The following is a 26,552-nucleotide window of genomic DNA, read 5'->3' as shown; positions in this document are numbered from 1 at the left end:
ATGTGACTACATATAAGGAAATTTTAAGATTGGAAAGGAATGTATGGTATTTGAAGCCGTATAATATCTTACGAGAAGAAAAGATTGTTCAAACTTGGTTTCAGTATGGGCAATTACAGGCCAGGTGGAAAGAAGATCAGAAAATTGGTTTTTCAATGACTGATGAAAATTTGGTAAAGCAAATTAGAGATCAAGGTCAAGTACATATTAAACGGATATATCTTGCATTGTTAGAAATTGATTCAGAGACAGAACTTGTTAAAGACTTTATGATAAAGTGGGCTCAGAATTTTCAAGAAGTCATTACAATGGATACTTGGGAAAAGATTTGGGTGAGAAATGTAAAATTTACGCAAGCTCAAAATTTAAGAGAGAATTTTTATAAAATGTTTTATAGGTGGCATTTAGATCCTAAAAAACTAGCAAGTATGTATCCGAACTGCCAGCCTAAATGTTGGAGGTGTGGTGGTGAAGATGCAACGTATTTTCATATATGGTGGACCTGTAAAAAGGTTAAAGCATTTTGGATTAAAATTTGGTGGAATATGCAGAAGATATTTAAGAAAAGGATAAAGTTTTGTCCGCAATTGTTTTTACTGGGCATTACTACTGACACTACTGTTGTGGACACTAAGTTGATGTTGAATTTAATTACGGCAGCGAGACTTTTAGTAGCACAATATTGAAAGAAGGAAGAACTGCCGACTATAGAAGAGTGGACTTTGAAAGTTTCTAACTTGGCGGAAATGGCAAAGATTTCAGCATATTTGAAAGATCAATCGCAACAGAGATACATTGTGGAATGGAGAAGATGGATTGATTATATTCAGAGTAAATATGGGACTAAAAAGTTTCACTTAGCATTTGAATAAGTATTGATGTGATATTTATATTGCTTGTAGTTATTTTATAAGAGTTAAAGTGCGATAGATTTAATAGTTTATTGTTGTTTGCATATGGTAGACTAGGATTGTTTATATTTTTATACCTTGTATTTAGCTCTGGGAAGTCGGGGAGGGGGGAGGGGGAGGGAGGGAGGTTTTGGGGAGGGTTGGGAGGGTTGGGAAGAGGGGAGGGGGTTGGGAGGGGTTTTGTTTTGTTTTAGTAAAAAAAATGTACTGTAAAACTTTTCAATTAAAAAAAATTCCTCACTGAAGGAGGGGACATTCCTGGGACCTTTTAAGGTGGCCCTGGTTTGCACCCTCCTGAAAAATCTCTTGATCCCGGACTTCCAGGTGGCGCTTCAGCGGCGTGGACGGTTGAAATCGACTGCCAGCCCTCTGACTCCGTTAAAGCCGCAGAGCAGCCGACAATCAGCTGTTCCACGGCTGAAAACCCTTCCCCTCGGGCAAAGAGGGGAAGGGGAGACTCCAGGTAGGGGTAAAGTTCCCCTAGAGCCTCAGAGTGTTTACTCTGGGGCTTGAAGGGTGAGAGCCCCCCCCCCCGAAGCCTGGAAACGCTCTGGGTCGGAGGATTTCTCTGCTTCAAAGCAGAGCAAGACGCTGAATCCACTCCTGCAGAATTTGACTTGATTTGATTGCTATCTTGAAGAATTAACGCAGGCAGAGCGGATGTGGGAGCAGTATAAACAGCAAGTATAAGACTTTAACTCTGGAATCTCAATTTTCTTTCTGTTGTTTTAAATAAGAAAGGGAAGATGGCGCCTGAATGATTCTTTGTAACAAAGAATCGAAAGTGCTTTGAAAGTGAAAGTTGCTGTTTGGATATTGAGAACTGTAAAGACTATAAGAAAATTATAAGAACCTAAAAGAACTTTAAGAAGAGAACAGCAAGACTATAAACATTTTGACTTGATTAATCTTTTTGAATACAGAGAATAAAATTGATTTCAGATGTCATTAAAACTGTCAAAACCTGGGGCCCCCAGAAGTGCAGGGACTTTGCCAGCACAGCAATCAAACTTACAGGCTTTAATGCCCCCCCCCACAAACTTTGACATTAAAAGACCTGCAGGAGGCTTTGAAATCTCAAACTAAAGAAATAAATGATAAGATGGAGAAAATAGAAAACAAGATGGAAAAAATAGATGAAAAAATGAATGATAAACTTGAGTTAATGTCTGAAGAGATTGGAGAAATCAAAGAAACTATGCAGATTAAAAATAAAGAAATAAGGGAAGATATTCTATTGGCATTTCAGGGATTGGCACAACATATTCAAAATATGGATGATCGCATGGAAGAATTAACTCAAGGCAACATTGTTTTGGAAGATAAGATGACTGAGGCTCAAAATAAAATGGAAAAGATGGAAGATGAAACTGTGATGCTACAATATAGAGAAATGGAATTTGCTTTAAGAATTAGAGGATTGAGGGAGAACAAACAGGAAAATTTGAGAGAGATACTGGCAAAGGCCTTTGCTCCAATAATGGGTTTACAAGTTGAGGATTTTATACAGGAAACTGAAAAGATTTTTAGAGTCAACTCCTGGATTGCGAGGCAGAGGAATTTGCCAAGAGATGTGGTGATTTATTTCTCGAAGAGGGTGATTCGAAATGAAATTATCCAAGCCTTTTATAATAAAAGGTTCCAAGTGGAAAATCAAGAAGTTCTGATACTGAAAGAAATTCCTCCAAAAATTTTAAGAAAAAGGAAAGAGTTTGCTTTTCTGGCAAATGAATTGAAAAAAAGGCAGCATCAGTTCAGATGGGATATACCGGCTGGAATAGTGGTCAACTACTTTGGTACTAGATATCGTCTTAATACTATAGGGAAAGCAAAAGAATTTTATTTTAATGTACTGAAAGCAGATTTTCCACCATCTCCTGAAAAAAAAAGAAGTGACGGAGAGAAAAAACAGGCCCAAATGGAAGAGAAGCAGATTCAAGCGGAAGGATCGAATTTGTTGGTTGAAGAAGAACTACAATTAGTTGTGGATTTGGACCAGCCTTTGAAATCAATAGAGGAACCTAGAGGTCAACGAGTGACGCGAGCAGCAGCCAGACGAAAAGCGCAAGAACAGCAGAAACAGCAAGATCAAATTAAAACTCAAGAAGATACTAAAATGGAAGCAGTGGGAGGGGCAAGACCAAAGCAACAGGTTCATATGAGTTTGCAGGAATTGTTCCAAAAGCTTCTAGTCGCGAAAGATGGTGACCAAGTTTCTAACCTGGAATGTTAATGGCTTAAACTCACCACAAAAGAGGAAGAAAATATTTCATTATTTGAAACAATATAAAAATGATGTTATTTGTTTGCAAGAGACACATATTAGAGTAGCAGACCAAAAGTATTTGATAAATTCTAGATTAGGAACACATTTTGTTGCACCTGCCCCGGATAAGAAGAATGGAGTAGTTATATATTTAAACAAAGATTTAATTGCTAAATTAATTGAGGCAGATGCACAAGGACGATTTATTGCAATTGAACTTATAATAGAAGGAAAGATAATACTTTTGGTTGGAATATATGCACCAAATCAACATCAAGAAAAATTTTACAAATTTTTACATGACAGAATAACCCAATGGGATTATTTTATTTTTATTTATTTTATTTTATTTGGATTTATATAACGCCCCTCTCCCGAAGGACTCGGGGCGGTGTGCAGGGCAATTAAAACACTATATACAACACATAATATAGAAAAATTAAAATAAATTAAACCAAGTAGCCCTAAACAATAAAACATGTTCTAAAATGTAAAATGTAAAATTTAAAATCTAAAATCCCAGTCCCTCAGTCCAGGCCGGCAAGTTCAAATAGCCAAGTCTTCAGGTCGCGGCGGAAAGAGCGAAGGTCGAGAGCCATGCGGAGCTCAACAGGGAGCTGATTCCAGAGGGCAGGCGTGCCCACAGAGAATGCTCTCCCCCTGGAGGCTGCCAGTCGACATTCCCTGACCAACGGCACCCTGAGGAGGCCGTCTCTGTGGGAGCGCACAGGACTATGGGAAGTTAACACCGGCAAAAGGTACTCCCATAAATAATCCGGACCCATGCCATTTAGGGCTTTATAGGTCATCACCAGTACCTTGAATCTCACCCGGAAGACAACTGGAAGCCAATGCAGCTCGCGGAGCAGAGGTGTTACATGGGAGTATCGGGAGACCCCCATCACAACCTGCGCGGCCGCATTCTGCACCAGCTGGAGCCTCCGAGTGGTATTCAAGGGCAGCCCCATGTAGAGAGCGTTGCAGTAGTCTATCCGAGAGGTCACGAGCGCATGAGTGACTGTGCGTAGGGCATCTCGGTCCAAATAGGGCCGCAACTGGTGCACCAGGCGAACCTGGGCAAAAGCCCCCCTGGTCACAGCTCCTATATGATCTTCTAAACTGAGCTGTGAGTCAAGGAGGACACCCAGGTTGCGAGCCCTATCTACGGGGGGTAACACCTCACCCCCTATAGATAAAGATGGAATAGAGTGGACAACCCGAGATGCCGGTATGCACAGCCACTCGGTCTTGTCGGGATTTAGACGAAGCCTGTTCCTCCCCATCCAGACCCGGACCGCCTCCAGGCAACGGGACATCACGTCGAGGGCATCACTGGGTTGATCTGGGGTGGAAATAAAAAGCTGGGTATCATCAGTGTACTGATGATACCCCACCCCAAAACCACAAATGATCTCACCCAGCAGCTTCATATAGATGTTGAACAGAAGGGGCGAGAGGACCGACCCCTGAGGAATTCCACAAACGAGAGGCCTCGAGGCCGACCTCTGCCCCCCTGCCAACACTGACTGTGAACGACCCAGGAGGTAGGAGGAGAACCACTGTAAAACAGTGCCTCCCACTCCCAACCCCCTGAGGCGCCGCAGTAAGATACCATGGTCGATGGTATCAAAAGCCACTGAGAGGTCTAATAGGACTAGGACAGAGGAACAACCCCTGTCCTGAGCCCACCAGAGATCATTCACCAGTGTGACCAATGCCATCTCCGTGCTGTACCTGGGCCTAAAGCCCAATTGGTAGGGGTCCATATAATCCGCTTCCTCCAGGAACAGAGGAAGCTGATGTGCCACCACACTCTCAACAACCTTCGCTAAAAAGCGAAGGTTGGAGACTGGATGATAGTTGTTCAAAATGGCCGGGTCCAGGGCAGGCTTCTTGAGGAGGGGCCTCACCACCACCTCCTTCAAGGCGGCAGGGAAGCTACCCTCTCTCAAAGAAGCAGTTATTACCACCTGGAGCCAGCCTCGTGTCCCCTCCCGAGCTGCATAAACCAGCCAGGAGGGGCACGGGTCCAATAAACACGTGGTGGAACTCAGCCTCCCCATGATCCTGTCCACTTCTTCCGGAGTCACAGGATCAAATTCTTCCCAAGTAATGTTCCCAAGACCGCTCGATTCCCCATCGTCAGACTCTGCCCAGTCGGAGTCCAAGCCGGCCCGAATCTGAGCGATTTTATCCGCCAGATATTGACTAAACTCCTCGGCACGATTATAAATCTTGCATTTTAATGGGAGATTGGAATGGAGTTTTGGACACAGGAAAAGACAAAAAAAGGTCTTCTAATGGAATATCAAACCGTGCGAAACTACCTAGATCTTTTTTTGAGCTTATGGACAACCTGGAATTGAGAGACATTTGGAGAGAGCGAAATTTGGAAGAGAGGGATTTTACATTTTTTTTCAGATAGGCACCAATCTTTTTCAAGGATTGATTTTATACTAATTACCAATGATTGTCTTTCCAGGGTGAAGAGAATTAAGATATGCCCAAGAACATTAACAGATCACAGTCCAGTCTGGATGGAACTGGTTCAAGAGAAAAGGGATAGAAGACCTTGGAGATTAAATGAAAATTTGTTTAGATATGATGAAATTGTGAATGAATGTAGAAAACAGATGAAAGAATTTTTTGTAATGAATATGCATAAGGGCACCTCGATTGAAATGGTCTGGGATGCAAGTAAAGCTTATATGAGAGGAGTCCTAATACATTTGAATAACAAGTATAGACGCAAAAAGGAACAAAAGCGAAAAGAGTTAGAAGAGGAAATAAAGATGAAGGAGAGGTTACTTATCTTGAACCCAGCTGATAAGAAAGTGAAAGAAACAATTAACTTACTGAAAGGGCAGTTTAATATGTTGATGGCAGACCAGGTGGCAACTAATATACGATACTCTAAACATAATACTTTTTATAACGCTAATAAGCCAGGTAGATGGTTAGCTTACTTGTTAAGAAAAAAAGAAAAGTCTCGGATAATAGAGAAAATAGAATAAAAAGGCAAAAAGGTTTATCAACAGGATATTATCAGAAAGGTATTTTCAGAATTTTATTCTAAATTATATGCAAGTGACACAATTCAAAGTATAGATATAGATAAATATTTACAAGAGGTGAAAATTCCTAAGGTTACTCAAGAACAGCGGGATGGAATGAATCAGTTAATAACTTCTGAAGAGATTGTTTTAGCAATTAAACAGTTGAAATTGGGTAAATCACCAGGGACAGATGGATTGACAGCTAGTTATTATAAAAATTTGCAGGCAGAAATGGTGGAGCCTTTGAAAGACCTATTTAGAACAATTCAACTTGGGGGAGTAGTGCCCCCATCATGGAGAACAGCTTTTATAACATTGATTCCAAAGGAGGATCAAGATCTTAGTCAACCAAAGAATTATAGACCAATATCTCTTTTAAACACTGATTATAAGATATTTGCTAAAGTTTTGGCAAATAGAATAATGAATATAATACAACAAGTGATACATAATGATCAATCGGGGTTTATAACTGGTAGACAAATGAAGTATAATGTAAGACAAATTGTTAACTTATTGGAATATTTGGAAAGAAACAACCAAGTCTCTGCCGCATTGATATTTTTAGATGCAGAGAAGGCTTTTGATCAATTGAATTAGCAATTTTTATTGAAATTAATAGAAAAGATGGAATTTGGGGATTATTTTTTACAGGCTATTAAAGCAATATATCAAAAGCAAACGGCACAAATAATTGTTAACGGTAATCTAACAGAAATCTGTAAAATTGAAAAAGGAGCAAGGCAGGGATGCCCTTTATCACCATTGTTGTTTGTTCTATCACTGGAAATATTATTGATTAAAATACGTGCATCAAAGGGAATTAAAATTAGGCATCAAGATTACAGATTGAGAGCGTTTGCAGATGACTTCGTTGTTACTTTAAGTCAACCTACTCAATCAGTTTTAGAACAATTGGATGTGATAACACAATATGGACAAGTCTCTGGATTTAAAGTTAATAAGCAAAAAACTAAAATATTAACAAAAAATATGACCATAAAACAAAGAGAAGCGTTAGAAAAATCAACAGGATTTGAAATAGTAAAAAAGGTTAAATACTTGGGGGTATACTGTATATCACAGCATCGAATGTGAAATTATATAAAAACAATTATGAATTGTTATGGCAAAAAGTACAAAAGGAGATTAACAGTTGGGAAAAATTACAATTGTCTTGGTTGGGGAGAATAGCAGCTGTGAAGATGAATGTTTTACCAAAATTTTTATTTTTGTTTCAAATGATACCAATACTTAAGAAAGACGCAAATTTAAATGAGTGGCAAAAAGGTATTAATAAATTTATCTGGGCAGGGAAAAGACCGAGAGTAAAGCTTAAAATAATGCAAGATGCACGTGAGAGAGGGGGTTTGAAGATGCCCAATTTGAGATTATATTATGATGCAGTTGTGTTATCAACAATTAGTGATTGGTTCAATTTAACAAATGAAAGAATATTGAATATTGAGGGGTATGATTTATTGTATGGATGGCATGCATATTTATTTTATGACAAAAAAGTGGATAATATTTTTAAGATTCATATTTTAAGGAACGCTTTGTTCCGAGTTTGGAAAAAGTACCAATATATATTAAATAATAAAATACCTATATGGGCAATACCTAGACATGCAATAGGAAATATAAACGTGGAGCAGAAACAAGATGTAATTACTTATAAAGAACTTCTTAGGATGGAAGGGAATATTTTGAAACTGAAACCTTTAAATGTTTTAAAGGAAGAAAAGATAGTACAGACTTGGTTTCAGTTTATACAATTACAAGCTAGATGGAAGGAAGATCAGAAAATTGGTATAATAAAAGTTGATGAAAATTTGATAAAGCAAATTAGAGATCAAAGTCAATCGCATATAAAAAGATTATATAATGCTCTTATAGAAATTGATTCAGAATCAGAGTTAGTTAAAGACTGTATGATAAAATGGGCTCAGAATATTCAAGAGCCCATAATGATGGATACTTGGGGAAAAATTTGGGTTAGAAATGTAAAGTTTACACAAGCACAAAACCTAAGAGAGAATTTTTATAAGATGTTTTATAGATGGCATTTAGATCCTAAAAAGTTAGCATGTATGTATCCAAATCAACCACCTAAGTGTTGGAGATGTGGTAATGAAGAGGCAACTTATTATCATATATGGTGGACATGTAAAAATGTTAAAGCTTTTTGGATAAAAATATGGTGGATTTTTCAGAAAGTTTTTAAGAAAAAAATAAGATTTACCCCGCAGTTATTTTTATTGGGGATTATTCCGGATTGTACTGTTATAGAAACTAAATTAATGTTACATTTAATAACGGCAGCCAGATTGTTGGTGGCGCAATATTGGAAGAAAGAAGATTTACCTACAGTAGAACAATGGATACTTAAAGTAATGGGAGTAGCTGAAATGGCAAAAGTTTCAGCATATTTGAAAGACCAGTCACAAGAAAAATATATTTTGGAATGGAAAAGATGGATTGATTATATTCAGAACAAATATGGGACTAGAAAGTTTCAAATATCATATGAATAATTTTTAATAATTATAGAAGTGTTATTATGATTATTTTAGTTTTGTTATAAGGGAGTTAAAGGGTGGAAGGTTTGTTAACGTTGTATTAGATATTTAGCATATGTTTGCTTAAGATTGCTACATGTAATACCCTGTATTCTGCTTTTGGAAGTCCGGGGGGGGGGGGAAGGAAGGGGGGAGGGTTGGTGGGGAGGGGGGGGTTTCATTAAAACTTTGTAAAACTTTTCAATAAAAAAACATCTCTTGATCCCACTTGCCTGGACAATTTTTGTCCAGTCTTGCACCTTCCCTTTTTAGGGAAAGTGGTAGAAAAGGTGATTGTTTGGCAGCTTCAGAGAATCCTAGATGAAATGGATTATCTTGATTCGTTCCAGTCGGGATTCAGGCTCAGTTATGGGACAGAAAGGGCATAGGTCACATTTGTGGATGATCTCTGGCAAGAGTGGGATGGAGGTAGTGCAACCATCCTTCCTCGACCTCTCAGCAACTTTCAATATCATCAGCCATGGTATCCTTTTGCAAATGAAGGTATCCTTTTGGGCTGGCTGCAGGATTTGGGGCTGGGTGGCAGAGTCTTATGCTGGTTTGGCTCCTTTCGCCAAGGCAGGTCCGCATGGGTGTTGATGGGGAGTGAGAGATTTAGCCCACAGCCACTTCTTTGTGGATGCTGCAGGGCTCGGTACTTTCTCCACTCCTTTTTAAAAGTTACATGAAGCTGCTGGGTGAGATCATCAGTAACCATGGGTTGAAGTATCATAAATATGCAGAAGATACCTAACTCTATATTTCCACCTCTGGTGACCTAAGTGATACTGTCATTGCCCTCTCACGATGCCTGGGTGCTGTGGGGGTCTGGATGGAAGACAACATGCTTCAGCTGATCCCTGGTAAGACCGAATGGCTTTGGGTGCATGGAGCTTCAAGTTATCTTGACATCTTTAGTTCTGAACAGGGTTGCGATACCACAGACAGACCCAATGCACAACTTGGGGGATCTAATAATAATAATAAGTTGGAAGGGACCTTGGAGGTCATCTAGTCCAACCCCCTGCACAGGCAGGAAACCCTATACCATTTCAGGCAAATGGCTGTCCAGTCTCCTCTTAAAAACTTCCAGTGTTGGAGCATTCACCACTTCTGGAGGCAGGTTGTTCTACTGGTTAATTGTTCTAACTGTCAGGAAGTTTCTCCTTAGTTCTAGGTTGCTTCTCTACTTGACTAGTTTCCATCCGTTGCTTCTTGTCCTGCTTTCAGGTGCTTTAGAGAATAGCTTGACTCCCTCTTCTTTGTGGCAGCCCCTGAGACATTGGAACACTGCTATCATGTCACCCCTCACCCTTCTCTTCATTAAACTACACATACCCAATTCCAGCAACCATTCCTTATATGTTTTAGCCTCCAGTCCCCTAATCATCTTTGTTGCTCTTCTCTGTACTCTTTCTAGAGTCTCAACATCTTGTTCTCTTTTCCCTTTGTTTACTGTTTTTACCTATTATTTAAGAAATGTAAACATGTTGAGATGGTCCATATGGGAAAAATGGATTTAAATCTTTAAATGCAATTAACTGTTCAAAAAATCTTAACCAGCAAGAATACTTTGAACTTTATGGGAGAAACAAATGTAAATAAAGACTGTAACAGGATATACAGGTGAAACTCAAAAAATTAGAATATCGTACAAAAGTTCATTTATTTCAGTAATGCAACTTAAAAGGGGAAACTAATATATGAGATAGACTCATTACATGCAAAGCAAGAGAGTTCAAGCCGTGATTTGTCATAATTGTGATGATTATGGCGTACAGCTCATGAAAACCCCAAATCCACAATCTCAGAAAATTAGAATATTACATGCAATCAATAAAACAAGGAGTGTACATAGAACAATATCGGACCTCTGAAAAGTATAAGCATGCATATGTACTCAGTACTTGGTTTGGGCCACTTTTGCAGCAATTACTGCCTCAATGCGGCCTGGCATGGAAGCTATCAGCCTGTGGAACTGCTGAGGTGTTATGGAAGACCAGGATGCTTCAATAGCGGCCTTCAGCTCTTCTGCATTGTTCGGTCTCATGTCTCTCATCTTTCTCTTGGCAATGCCCCATAGATTCTCTATGGGGTTCAGGTCAGGCGAGTTTGCTGGCCAATCAAGCACAGTAATCCCACGGTCATTGAACCAGGTTTTGGTGCTTTTGGCAGTGTGGGCAGGTGCCATGTCCTGCTGGAAAATGAAGTCAGCATCCCCATAAAGCTCGTCTGCGGAAGGAAGCATGAAGTGCTCCAAAATCTCCTTGTAGACGGCTGCGTTGACCCTGGACTTAATGAAGCACAGTGGACCGGACTTCCGGATGGCAAGGCGTCGCCGGAGGCAGCCATTCTTCGGCTGTCAGCATTGCGGCTCCGTAGAGCCACCGAAAACAGCGCCGATCAGCTGTTTCGGCGGCTCGGAAGCCCCCTCCTCGGGAGAAGAGGAGGGGGTGAGCGCCCAGGTAGGGGTAGAGCTCTCCGGGGCCGCCAGAACTTAAAGTTTTGGCGGCTGAAGGATTGAGCCCCCCTGAAGCCTGGGCATGCTCCGGACTGCGAGGCGCCTCTGCTCCGGGTTTTTTGGAGCAGAACAGGGCGTTCGCAACCATCCCTGCTAGCAAGGAAGAACTTTTGAGAACGAGGACGCAGGCAGAGTGATGCAGGAGATTTTGGTGAAGATGGTGTTTTGATCTTTAACTCAATGGACTTTGCTGAGCTCGTAAGTGGAAGTGCATAGCTAACAATAGTGGGTGAAAATGGTGGCTATATCTTCTAAAGTTCCTGCTCTGGTGCAGCAGTCTTCGTTGAAAACTTTATTGTCCCCTGCACCCGTATCTGCATCAGCCTTTACAGTAAAAGATTTGCAGAATGTGCTGCAAGAGACTATGGAAAAGCAAATGCAACAATTTGCTGAGATAATGGACAAAAAGTTGGAGGAGAAGTTAACAGAAAAACTAGCTAAGGTTATGGATGAAAAGATTACAGAGAAATTAACAGAACTGAGAGCAGACATTTTATCTGCATTGCAAGGCATGGCTATATGTATTGAGAATTTGGACGAAAGAGTGGAAGATCTCAGTCAAAATGATATTAGACTGGAAGCAAAAATGACAGAAACTGAAAAGGTGGTAGAGAAAATTGATTATGATCTGATCTCGACACAGTATTATCAGATGGAGTTTGCTTTAAGGATTAGAGGCTTAAAAGAAAATCCTAAGGAAAATTTGAAGAAAATGGTTTCAGAGGCTTTGGAAGGGGTGCTGAGACGACCAGCAGATGAAATAATGGAAGATATAGATAAAATTTTTCGTGTTAATTCTTGGATTGCAAGACAAAGGAAATTACCCAGAGATGTGGTGGTTTATTTTACAAAGAGAATGATTAGAAATGAAGTTATCCAGGCCTCCTACAATATTGATTTTGTAATTGCTGAGCAAAAAGTTCTGATTTTAAAAGAGATCCCTTCAAGAATTTTAAGAAAAAGGAAGGAATTTGCTTTTTTGACACAAGAATTGAGACGACGTGATATCAAGTTTAGATGGCAGATACCAGTGGGTATGGTGGTGACCTATGAAGGTACGAGGCATTGTTTTACTACGGTGATTCAGGCACGCGATTTCTACAGTAATGTTTTAAAAGCAGCCCTCATACCATTTTTGGAATCTACAAAGAAGAAAGGTGAGAGAGAGTCTCAAAGATACAGAGAGAATCTACAAGATGTTTAAGGAATAATACAGACAGATGAGAAAGTTACAGGAATGGATCAAATTTCAGTATCACTGGAGGAGGCCAGAAATTGGAAGAGGCGTGCTGCTTCTAGACGAATGAACCAAGCCTGAAGATTTAGTTGCATAACTGCAGGAGATAATAATGTAATAAGGATTATGGGAATTGAAATTGTTAGAAGGGCTAAATATTTGCGGATATACTTTTCACCCTTATAAAATAACTATGTAATATTTTATGTTGTTTTAGTTTTAAGATGATTATGAAAATTTAATTGGGAAGATTTGTAGTAGTGCTTACTGATATTTTGTAGGTTATGATTTGCTATTTGGTTGGTACGTATATTTACGGTGTGATAAGAAGGTGGATATTGTGTTCCAGGTATATACTTTGTGATATGCTCTGGTGCAACTTTGGGAAAAATTATAGATGAAAGTTAACTTGTAATATTTTTATGGGTAATAATGAAACATGTAATAGAAAATATAAGGATGATGTGATTATATAAAAAAAATTAAGTTTGGAAAGTAATGTATGGTATTTTAAGTTGTATAATATATTAGGAGAAGGAAAGGTTGTATAAACTTGGTTTTAGTATGGAAATTTAAAGCCTAGTTGGAAAGAAGAATAGTTTTTAATAATTGATATAAAATTGTTTTATCTGTGATTGTTCTTATTGGGTATTATTGATATTATTGTGGTGGATATTAAATGGATGTTGAATTTAACTATGGTAGTAAGATTTCTAGTAAAAAGGTAAAATTATCGACTACAGAAGAATGGACTGTAAAGTGTTTTTTTTTTCTCGAGGATATGGTAAAGATCTTAGTGCACCTGAAAGACTATTTGCAACAGAGAGATACTACGGAGCAAATATGGGACTAAAAAGTATTATTTTGCATTTGAATAATTATTGATATGATATATATACGTTTGGAGTTTATCTATATGAGTTAAAGTGCGATAGTTTAAATAGTTTAGGATTGTTTGTATAAGTTAGATTATGATTGTTTGTATTTTTATACCCTGTACTCAGCTCTGGGAAGTCGGGGGGGGAGGGGAAAGGGAGGGAGGGGTTGGGGAGGGTTGGGGAGTGGGAAGAGGGTGGGAGGGGAGGGGGTTGGGAGGGGTTTTGTTTTCCTAAAGATAAAATGTATTGTAAAACTTTTCAATAAAAAAAATGAAGCACAGTGGACCAACACCAGCAGATGACATGGCTCCCCAAATCAACACAGACTGTGGAAACTTCACACTGGACTTCAAGCATCTTGCAGTGTGTGCCTCTCCATTCTTCCTCCAGACTCTGGGTCCTTGGTTTCCAAATGAGATGTAAAAGTTGCTCTCATCAGAAAAGAGGACTTTGGACCACTGAGCAACAGACCAGGTCTGTTTTTCTTTAGCCCAGGTAAGACGCTTCTGACGTTGTTTGTTGTTCAGGAGCGGCTTGACAAGAGGAATACGACATTTGAAGCCCATGTCCAGGATCCGTCTGTGTGTGGTGGCTCTTTTTTTTTATTGAAAAGTTTTTCTGATGCGAGCGAACCGGGGAGAAGGAGGCCAGTAATGGCCGACATGAAGATCTGACAGAGGGACGGAGCTAGCACGTAAGCAGCGGGACAACGGTGGAGCGGAGCTGACGGAGAGTATATCCGAATATCTAATAGGAAGCGCTTAAGAAAGAGGTACTGGTTTGAAGTGGGTGCCTCACGGAGAGGGAATAAGCGGCGATAGAAGTCTCGAGGGAGGCGTTTGGCAAAAACAGCAAGGAAAAGAAATTCGAGGACTATAGTGACTATATGACTGTTAGAGACTGAACTCTGGATTGTCGGACGTGAAAAGTGACCAGCTTGGTTTATCCTGGGCTTTCCTGGTAAATTTTGAACTTCTGAACTTTTGAAACTTTTGAAATTGTACTCTACTTGTCACGGGCGGCCATTTGATATAGCAATTTAGTAATTGGAGGTTTGTTTAGTGGGACACCTACTGGTCTTTGACAGTAGAAGAAGACGGAAAAGGTGTCAACTACTGCGCCGGAAACGGGGGAAAAGAAGGGAAAAAAAAAGGAAAAGAAAAAGAACGTGACTTTGAATTTATTCAGACATATATACTATAGAATTCTATTATATAAATTGCTTAGTTGGTAATAAGTATCTGGTGGTAACTGTTTTACATACCTTTTGTCATAGAATTAAGAGGTTTATATAAGACTCAGGGTACTATACATTGATAAAACGTGTGTTACAACCGGGGAACCATGACAAGTATTTCGGGAGCAACTAAGCCTAGCGCTGGCAAAAAGGTGGCAACACAGGGACAAGGGATGGCCTCAAGTCCCTCCAATCAGAAGTCTATAGAGGATATGCTACAAAGGGAAAGATCTAACTCAAATTCTTTTAAAGATCTACATGCCCTGTTGCAAAACCTACACGAGGTAATGGCCAAAAACCATGAGGAGATGAAGAGAGAAATAGGCCAAATAAGAAATGACACTGGTGAATTAAAGGGGAAAATTCAAGCGATAGATGACAAATTCGAAGGGATTCAACAACAATTAGTCAAAAATGAACAAAGACTTCAAGATATGGAAGCTAGAATGGAAAAAGAGGAAAAGAGAGTAGATGATTTAAATGAAACACTTCTTCAGGCCAATAAGGAGTTAGAAACAACAGTTATTTTTCTGGAAGCAGAAAAGGCTGCTCACTATCTACGCTTCCAAAATGTTCAAGAAAAAAGAGGGGAAGATTTGTTGGTCATGATGGCAGAATTGATGGCAAAGGCACTCAGTGTAGGGAAGGAGGAAATGCTGGCGGAAATTGATGAAACATACAGGGTCCAAACTAATTATGCGAGAAGGCACAACCTCCCAAAAGAAGTACATGTAAGGCTAGTTAAGAAATCAATTCGGGATGAGCTTCTGCATAGATCTAGAGAGGAACCATTAGAATTTCGGGGCCAACCAATCACCATCCTTAAACAGATTCCTAAAAGGATGAGGGACTTGAGACGTGGCTATCAATTCTTAACATCTAAATTAATCAGGGAAAATGTAAACTTTAGATGGCTAACCCCAGAGGGTATCCTAGTTACGTGGCAGGACAGAAGGCATAGACTGGACACGATAGAGAAGGCAGAAGATTTTTACAAACTCCACTTCCATAACCAAGAGGAAGTGGATTCAGAAGATCAAGATGGAAGGGAGGTAAGAGAAAGAGATACGATACGAGGGACGATGGATGGGAAGGTCTTAGCAACAGAGGATAGAAGGAATAAACCTGGAGAGCCAACAGAGAAACATGGGACCAGAGACAAGGAAGAGAGAGAGCCCCGAATCACAAGATCCACAAAAACTAGAAATAAGTGAGATGAAGGGAGGGGAGTGTAGTATTATGTCTGTGAATATTAATGGACTAAACTCGCCAGTGAAAAGGCGGAAATTTTTTAATAGGCTCATTCATCAACAATTGGATATCGTGGCAATACAAGAAGTCCATATAAAGGAACAACAAAAATATTTGTTAGTACAACCAAAAATAGGGAATCTATTCGTTTCCTTAGACCAACACAAGAAAAAGAGAGGAGTGGCATTATATGTAAACCCAAAATTGATAGCAAAACAAATCTATAACGATAAAGAGGGTAGAATACTGATAGTCGAGGTTGTAATAAACCACAGGAAGGTCATGATGGTAGAGATATATGCCCCAAACCATAATCAAGAACAATTTTTTAAAACACTTCACAATAAGATATGTAGCATTGATTATGAGGAGATCTGTTTAATAGGAGACTTTAATGCTATCCTAGATATAAATTTGGATTATATGGGTAAGACGCTCAGGGAAAAGAAGAGAAGAACTCTACCGAGATCTTTTCTCAACTTGGCTAACGATCTAAATATTCAAGATGTCTGGAGGGAAAGAAATCGTAAGGCTAGACAATATACACATTACTCCAATCGACATAACTCATGGTCTAGAATAGACATGGTATGGATGACGGAAGAAATTAGTTCTGAAATAGACGAGGTGCATATAGCGACAGGTACTTGGGCAGACCACAATCCTATTAAACTTAACTGGAAAGGTACCAAAAAATACCTAGATGGACGCTACAAAGAGCAATCTTAAAAGAGGACGAATTCAAATCTAAGATGGAGAGAGAACTAAGTTTTTTCTTTAAGGAAAATAAAGCCATAGACACCTCAGTACAAAACAATTGGGATACGGCCAAGGCAATGATGAGAGGGGTAGCGAGGGCATACATGGTATACAAAAACAAGGGGAAAAGACAACAACGGGAAAGATTAGAAGGGGAATATAAGAGCTTAGAAGTTATACTCCAACAAGACCCACAAAAAGAGAATATTAAGCAATCTATGGATTTGATTAAACACAAGCTTAACATTTTAGATAAAGAGAAATTAGCACAACAACTGAGAAACACGAAACAAAATTTCTTTGAAAATGCAAATAAACCGGGCCGTTGGCTCGCATATAAATTGGGAAAACAAAAGGGGAAAAACTGGATTCGTGAATTACGAGATGAGGAAGGGAGAATATTCCACCAGGAAGAAAAAAAAATAATCATAGCCCAGGAATTCTATGAGCGTCTATACAAAGAAGATAGCCAGGCAAGTGTGGAGAAAATGGAGGAATATTTTCAAAAAGCCAAACTACCCAAAGTCACAGAAGATACTAGAAATATGCTAAACGAGGAAATTCGGCTATCTGAGGTGATAAAAGCTATCAATGCACAAAAGAACAATAAAGCATCAGGCCCTGACGGTCTTCCGTCAGAAATCTATAAAGAATTACAAAATATCTTAGCGCAACCCCTAGTGGAGGTATTCAACGCAGTATTAGAAGGCGCAAGAACGCCTAAATCTTGGTCGGAGGCAAACATAACCCTTATCCCGAAAGATAATACGGACTATACATTAATCCAAAATTATAGACCCATATCACTTCTTAATTCGGACTATAAGATATTTACTTCAATTATAGCGGAGCAATTGAAACGATTTCTGAACGACTTCATACACGCAGACCAGAATGGTTTTCTCACTAAGAGACACACTAAGCACAATATTAGAATAATATTAGATACGTTGGAGTACTATGAATTACATAGTGGTCAACAGATGGCATTACTTTTTTTAGACGCCCAAAAGGCATTTGATAATGTTAAATGGTCTTTCTTGCACCAACAATTTAGCTTCATGAACATGGGTGAAAAATTTATAAATGTAATTAGGGCAATTTATGACAACCAGGAAGCAAAAATAATTATTAATGGGGAAGCATCCAGGAAGTTTCAAATTCAAAAGGGAACACGGCAAGGCTGCCCCTTATCACCACTGCTGTTTATATTATCACTTGAAGTATTAACGAGAACTATAAGAAACGACCCAAAGATAAAAGGATTAACCATTAAAAAGGAAACCTTTAAACTTCAAGCTTTCACGGACGATCTGGTCTTTATTATGGAGGATCCATGTCAGACGGGACCAAATTTATTGGAAGAACTATCTAAATATGGTGAGGTCGCTGGACTGCGAATAAATAGAAATAAGACCAAGATGGTTGTTAAAAATATGACCAATAAACAAAAAGAAAATTTGGCTGGAATTATGGATATAGAAATAGTTAAGAAAATAAAATATCTAGGGATTAACATTACGGCTAGATGTACCTCACTCAAAAAAGATAATTATGATAACGTAGTGAATCAAATAAAAGGGGATCTGGAAAGATGGGGAAATCTAAACCTCTCATTATTGGGAAGAATTGCTGTCATTAAAATGAATATTCTGCCTAAAATCCTGTTTCTATTTCAGAATATCCCAATACAACTCGATTCTAAATTTTTTCGAAATTTGAATAAATTATCATCAAATTTTGTCTGGCAGGGAAAAAAACCAAGAATTAAATTGAAATATCTACAGGACACGAAGGAAAATGGGGGTTTTGGATTGCCAGACTGGGAATTATATTACCATGCAGCGGCTCTGAGTTGGATTAGAGAATGGGTACTCTTGAGAAATAGAAGACTACTAACTTTAGAGGGTCACGATTTGCAATATGGCTGGCATGCTTTCCTATGGACGGAGAAACAAGGTCTTTTCTCACATTTTCAAAGACATCAGATTAGGCATGCGTTATTTAATACCTGGAAAAAAATCAGATGTCATAACTACACTAAAGTACCGGTCTGGCTATCCACCCTTGAAGCGATCGTTTACCCAAATCTATTTGATTTGGGTAACATAATTTCATACAAGGATATTCTGAATGAGGAGGGGAAATTGAAAACTAGGAATGAACTAGAACTACAAGGTATAAAACTCGATTGGTGGGCTTATTTACAAATCCAATCGAGATATAGGAAGGATAAAAATGAATGGGGGATATATACCTCAGAAACAGCATTGGACAAAATATTACTGGGACCAGACTCTAAACAAATAAGGAATTTATATAAATTGCTTTTGGGATATAAACTGTTTGAAGAGCAAGTGAAGGATCCCATGTTGATCTGGGTTAACAATTTAGGACATAACATTGATCTAGGCACTTGGCAAACAATTTGGGACAGAAACAAAAGGATAACACTGGCCTCTTCGTACAAAGAAAATTTATTTAAAATGTTTTATCGATGGCATCTCCCCCCAGCCCGTCTAGCAAAAATGTATATAACAGCATCTCCCAAGTGTTGGAAGTGTTCTGAAGAGATAGGTACATTTTTCCATACGTGGTGGTCTTGCAGTAAAACACAAAAATTTTGGAGAATGATTTGGACCTGGCTGAAAGAAATATTGAAACAAGATATTGAGTTTAGTCCAGAATTTTTCTTGTTGGGAATTACGAAAGAGAAATACCCTAAAGATGTGCTATATTTAACGATCCATATTATCACAGCAGCTAGAATGTCATTTGCGCAAAAATGGAAAAAAAATGAGATCCCAGGTGAGAAAGAAGTTATTAGGAAAATTTGGGATTGCGCAGAAATGGACAAACTAACTTTGGAACTAAAAAATAAAGATCAATCAGAATATTATAGAATTTGGAACAAATTGTATCTTTGGTGGGATAAAAAAGAAAGGTCTTTAATAGGGTTTACAGACTAGCTTATTGTCTTAAATATTCTGTTATGTTAATGATTTGTAACTTAAGTGTATCTAAGTGTTTATTTGATGTACATATATACATGTATATATATATATTTGAACATTGTAGACAAAAAGGTTTGTCAGCCCGCTGGTACTGTATCCAATGTTTTTAAATAATAAGTTTAATAAAAAATTATAATAATTAAAAAAAAAAGAAAAGAGGACTTTGGACCACTGAGCAACAGACCAGGTCTGTTTTTCTTTAGCCCAGGTAAGACGCTTCTGACGTTGTTTGTTGTTCAGGAGCGGCTTGACAAGAGGAATACGACATTTGAAGCCCATGTCCAGGATCCGTCTGTGTGTGGTGGCTCTTTTTTTTTATTGAAAAGATTTTCAATACATTTTATCTTTAACAATCCCTCCCCCCCACCCCCCACCCAACCCTTCCTAGCCCTCCCTAACCCTCCCCCCTCCCCTTCCCCCCTCCCCCATCCCCGACTTCCCAGAGCTAAATACAAAGTATAAAAGTAAAAACAATCATAAACAACCATATGCTAACAACAATAAGCTATTAAGTCTATCGCACTCTAGCTCATATAAAATGACTACAAGCAATACTAATATCACTTCAAAACTTATACAAATGCTAAATGAAACTTTTTGGTCCCATATTTGTTCTGGATCAATCCACTTTTTCCACTCCATAATATAACGTTGTTGCGAATGGTCTTTCAAATAAGCCGATATCTTTGCCATTTCCGCCAGGTCAGAAACTTTTAAAGTCCATTCTTCTATAGTCGGCAGTTCCTCCTGCTTCCAATATTGACCTACTAAAAGTCTTGCTGCCGTAATTAAGTTCAACATCAAGTTAGTGTCCACAACAGTAGTATCCGTAATTATGCCCAATAAAAACAATTGCGGACAAAACTTTATCCTTTTCTTAAATATCTTCTGCATATTCCACCAGATTTTAATCCAAAAAGCTTTAACCTTTTTACAGGTCCACCATATATGAAAATACGTTGCGTCTTCGCCACCACACCTCCAACATTTAGGTTGATAGTTTGGATACATACTTGCAAGCTTTTTAGGATCTAAATGCCACCTATAAAACATTTTATAAAAGTTCTCTCTTAAATTTTGGGCTTGCGTAAATTTTACGTTCCTCACCCAGATCTTTTCCCAAGTATCCATTGTGATAACTTCTTGAATATTCTGAGCCCACTTTATCATACAATCTTTAACAAGTTCTGTTTCTGAGTCAATTTCTATCAATGCAAGATATATCCGTTTGATATGTGCTGGACCCTCATTTCTAATTTGCTTTACCAGATTTTCATCAGTCATTGAAAAACCAATTTTCTGATCTTCTTTCCACCTGGCCCGTAATTGACCATATTGAAACCAGGTTTGAACAATCTTCTCTTCTCGTAGAAAATTATACGGCTTCAAACACCATACGTTCCTCTCCAAACTTAGGATTTCCTTGTATGTAGTCACATCATGTTTGAACCCAACATTTATATTTTCTATTGCGTGTTTCGGTATTGCCCATAAAGGTATCTTGTAATTTAACTTATGTCTATACTTTTTCCAAACTCTCAACAAAGCATGTCTAAAATATGCACCTTAAACACATTATCTACCTTCTTATACAATAAATATGCATGCCAGCCAAATAACAAGTCGTGGCCTTCAAGATTTAATAATCTCCCTTGTGTTAAATTCATCCAATCACTTATCGCTGACAAAGCAGCAGCTTCATAGTATAATTTAAAGTTGGGCATTTTGAGACCACCTCTTTCACGCGTGTCCTGCATAATCTTAAATTTAACTCGTGGCCTTTTCCCTGCCCATACAAATTTATTGATACCCTTTTGCCATTCCTCCAAATTTGAGTCCTTTTTAAGAATAGGTATCATTTGAAATAAAAATAAAAATTTAGGCAAAACATTCATTTTCACTGCTGCAATTCTTCCCAATAGAGACAATTGTAATTTTTTCCAGCTGTCCAATTCTTTTTGAATTTTTCCCCATAATTTTTCATAATTATTTTTATATAACTTTGCATTTGAGGGTGACAAATACACCCCCAAATATTTAACCCTTTTAACAATCTCAAATCCAGTTAACCCTTCTAAAAGGGCCTTTTGCGATACTGTCATATTTTTAGCCAATATTTTAGTTTTTTGTATATTAACCTTAAATCCAGAAACCTTCCCATATTGCATTATTATCTCCATCAGGTCCACAACAGAATTTTTTGGCTGAGTCACCGTAACAACCAGATTGTCTGCAAACGCCCTCAATCTATAATCCTGATCTCTAATTTGAATTCCCTTAATTTTTTCTGAATTCCGTATTTTAATCAATAATATCTCCAATGTTAAAACAAATAATAAAGGTGATAACGGACACCCTTGTCTTGTGCCCTTTTCAATATTACATACTTCAGTCAAACTATTATTTACTATTATTTGGGCTATTTGTTTTTGATATAATGCCCTAATTGGTTGTAAGAATTTATCTCCAAAATTCATTTTATCTAATACTTTCATCAAAAATTGCCAATCCAGTTGATCAAAGGCTTTTTCCGTGTCTAGAAAGATCAGCGCCGCAGGGATCTGGTTGTTCCTTTCCAAAAATTCCAACAAGTCTACTATATGCCTCACATTATTTTTCATTTGTCTGCCACTAATAAACCCAGTTTGGTCACCATGAATTATCTGTTGCAAAACCCTCATCAATCTGTTAGCTAAAACCTTAGCAAATATCTTGTAGTCCGTGTTCAAAAGTGATATTGGTCTGTAATTTCTTACTTGAGTGACATCCTGATCTTCCTTCGGAATCAGAGAAATAAAAGCAGTTCTCCAAGACGGAGGCACCCCTCCTCCCCTTTGAATTGTCTGAAACAATTCCCTTAATGGCTTTATCATCTCCAATTGTAAATTTTTATAATACACCGCAGTCAGTCCATCCGTGCCTGGCGCTTTATCCGCCTTCAATTGTTTAATTGCTAAAAGAATTTCTTCTTCTGTTATCAATTGATTAATCTCTTCCTTTTGTTCTTGTGTAAGAACCGGGATGTTGGCATTCCTCAAATATACATCAATATCTGCTTCATTAATCTTATCTTTAGCATATAATTTAGAATAAAAGTCCACAAAAGCTTCCTTAATAAGATCCTGTTGATACACAACCTTACCCTTATGTTCTATTTTATCTATATTAGAAGCCCTTTGCTTCTTCCTTAACATGTAAGCTAACCATCTGTGTGTGGTGGCTCTTGATGCACTGATTCCAGCCTTAGTCCATTCCTTGTGAAAGTCCCCAACACTTTTGAATGGCCTTTTCCTGACAATCCTCTCCAGGCTGTGGTCATCCCGGCTGCTTGTGCACCTTTTTCTTCCATACTTTTCCCTTCCACATAACTTTCTATTAATGTGCTTTCATACAGTACTTTGGGAACATCCAGCTTCTTTTGCAATTACCTTTTGAGGCTTTCCCTCCTTATGGAGCGTGTCAATGATGGTTTTCTGCACAACTGTCAGGTCAGCAGTCTTCCCCATGATTGTGATTCCTACTGAACCAGACTGAGAGACCATTTAAAGGCTCAGGAACCCTTTGCAGGTGTTATGGCTTAATTAGCTGATTAGAGTGGGACACTTTGAGCCTAGAATATTGTACCTTTTCACAATATTCTAATTTTCTGAGATTGTGGATTTGGGGTTTTCATGAGCTGTACACCATAATCATCACAATTATGACAAATCACGGCTTGAACTATCTTGCTTTGCATGTAATGAGTCTATCTCATATATTAGTTTCCCCTTTTATGCTGCATTACTGAAATAAATGAACTTTTGCACGATATTCTAATTTTTCAAGTTTCACCTGTATTTCAGAAGCCAGTGGGTTCCTGTTCAGCTGGCAGCTTGAATGGATTACCATAAGGGTTTTTATACAATTTTTACAGCATTTTGTAATTCAGAGGTTCGGTTTGTGTGGTTTGGTTATTGGAATATTTTAGTCTGTTTCACAAAGGCTAGCAATGAGTCCAAAATGTTGGCTTCTGTAGGTTTAATTCCTTTAAACAAATGTAATTAGTTTTACTCCCTTATCTTAAGTCTGTCTATGGCTTTTAGCAAGTTTTCTTTGTAGGTAAACAGGCTTAATTTAAGGTTATCGCTTTTTGCAATTGCAGCGCCTTTGCTACATTGTTTAAACTGAGACATGCCTGAGGCAGCTTAAAAAAACACACCGGAGTTTAGTGTTTCTTTATTCTGGGAGGCTTTTGTGAGCCTTTCTTGCTTTGTGCTTGATTCCTGTGTCTTTAAGGGTACGTGGAAGGGACTGGGTGTGTGTGCATTCTTACTACACTGTGGAAGGAGAGCTCAGAAGGCAGGGAGAAAGAAGAGGAGAGGGAGAGAGGAAGAAGGGCCGACCAGCTAGCTCAGGGGTCTACAAACTTAGCAACTTTAAGACCTGTGGACTTCAACTCCCAGAATTCCTCAACCAGCCCTGATGGCTGAGGAATTCTGGGAGTTGAAGTCCACAAGTCTTAAAAGTGCCAAGTTTGAAGACCCCAGAGCTAGCTGGTAGTGGTGCATATTAATAAACATGGATAAATTCATCATACATTTGTCAGTGCGAAGGGAAAGTGGTTCAGCAAAGGAATAGCCACTGAAGAAATTAAAACCGGTACTTTTTTACTTTTTTCTACAGTTTGTAAAATTTTATTAGATTATAGAATAAAATACAAGAATACAAAAGCAAATAGTAAGATACAGTGGGGAGGAAAAGGGGGAAATATTGAGGGGGAGAAGGGAAAAAGAACAGACTTCCTCTGTTGCAGTAGAAGGAAGCATTAACATTGAACCTCAACTTTTTACTTTTCCATAATATTATAAACTAGCCATTTCTATAACAACAAATGAATCTAATCAGTACAACCCAAATCCTACCCCCTTTTTTAGTCATAAAGTTTTTGACACCTTGCTAAGCACTGGTGGTACTCAAATATTGTCATGTCCTAAAAGTGGTACAATCTGAGAAAAGGTTGAAAAGCCCTGTCCTAGTGACAACCACTTAACTATACACCAGCAGTGTGTTGCAGTTGCTAAAAAAAGCCAATGCAGTCTGAGGCTGCATCAACAGAGGGATAGTATCAAGATTATGTGAAATAATAATACTGCTTTATACTGCACTAGTAAGACCACACTTGGAATATTGCATCCAGTTTTGGTCACCAGCATACAAAAAAGATGTTGAGACTCTAAAAAGAGTGCAGAGAAGAGCAACAAAGATGATTAGGGGTCTGAAGTCTAAACCAAATGATGAACTGTTGAGGGAACAAGTATGTCTAGTCTAGAGAAGGACTAGGGATGACATGATAGCAGTCTTGCAGTACTTGAGTGGTGTCACAGAGAAGAGAGCGTCAACCTATTCTCCAAGGCACCTGAGGGCAGGACAAGAAGTAATGGATGGAAGAAAGAAATTTCCCGAACTTCCGGTCCTGCACGGTAGCAACTGGGTGAGGAATCTAATTTTCCCTTTTCTATTCTACACTTAATTTCCTGGAAAAGATCCCCAAGAAGCAAAATACCTCCAAAAGTGAAGGAGGGGGACTTTCACCCCACCCTTATACTAATGGAAGCGGTGAATTAAAATTTCCATGGAGGATCAAAATATATGGTAGTGAAATAAATTTATAAACTTGAAAGCTAAAATTTAACTTTGAACAAGTTTAAAATTGTTGAATAGTTAAGACTCTCATTTTAAAGACCATTGTTCATATTGAAAACTAAATAGATGTTGACACCTAGTGGTGGATGAAGATTATGACAGTTATGATTTCCATAGAGAACTTGCCAAAACCCGGGAAAAGCTAATCTGTGTTTGCGACCTTCAAAGCTTTAATAATAAAGAACAACTGTGACAAAAAAGACAACAATCTGGGCTGCAGACAAAGAGAGAATTATAAACTTTAGGGGAAAAAATCTTTTTTTGAACTCTTTGGATTACAAATATCTATTTAACTGGGACTCTAAAGCTATTTGCAGATAAGAAGGAAAAGTTCAACTTTTGGCCATCATGGATCAGAGACATGTAGATAGAACACATCAAGAAAACATAAATACCTCTCAGGAGGAGATATATAGTATACTGCAATTAATTCAAATAACACTGAGTTCAAATTACAAAGAAATCCAAAATAACTTTGAAAATATAAATCAATCTATTTCTAAGTTAGCTCTACAACAAAAAAACTTCCAGAAAACAACAACAGAGAAGAAGTAGACAAAACAAATAAGTGGACATAAAATTGAAAATAGAGACTCAAAGACGGAACTTAACAAAGCAAGAAAACATGATTTAATCCTAGTGGGAAACAAATTACAAGAAATGGAAAAAAAACAACTCATCCCTTAAGACTACAAAATAAATCTGAGGACAAAAAAACAGATTGGATAAAATGGAATGTAGAGATGTTGAAAACATCAGAGAGAAAGGAAGTGATAAGAGAAGCAAAGAAGGAGAAAAAGAAAAAGATTTTCAAGAGACATGGAAAGGCAAAAGCCTCATATAAAGACACTTTATTCGATTTACTTCTTATACCTACAGCAACAGTCATGAATATATGGGAAAACTTTTTGATTCAGCTAAACACCTTGATCAAGAAAGATACTGGTCAAAGGAAAAAGATCAAAGTGAAAATTAAGAAAATAGATGATGGGATCTACCAGAGAGAATACTTAAAAAAGAAACATTTGTTTGAATATGGTTAAAGAAATAGAAAAGATTCTGAATACATATGTCATTCTAAGAGGGATGAATTCCATAAATAATACTGTATGCCTTTTTTCCCTTTTTTATTTTATTTTTATTTTTATTTTATTTTAATTCCATTTATATCCCGCCCTT

The sequence above is a fragment of the Vipera berus genome (genome assembly GCF_964194415.1).
Source record: "Vipera berus genome assembly, chromosome: W".
NCBI classification, from domain to species: Eukaryota; Metazoa; Chordata; class Lepidosauria; order Squamata; family Viperidae; genus Vipera; species Vipera berus.
The sequence above is the reverse complement of the archived record's forward strand: the minus strand, read 5'-3'. Positions refer to the sequence as shown.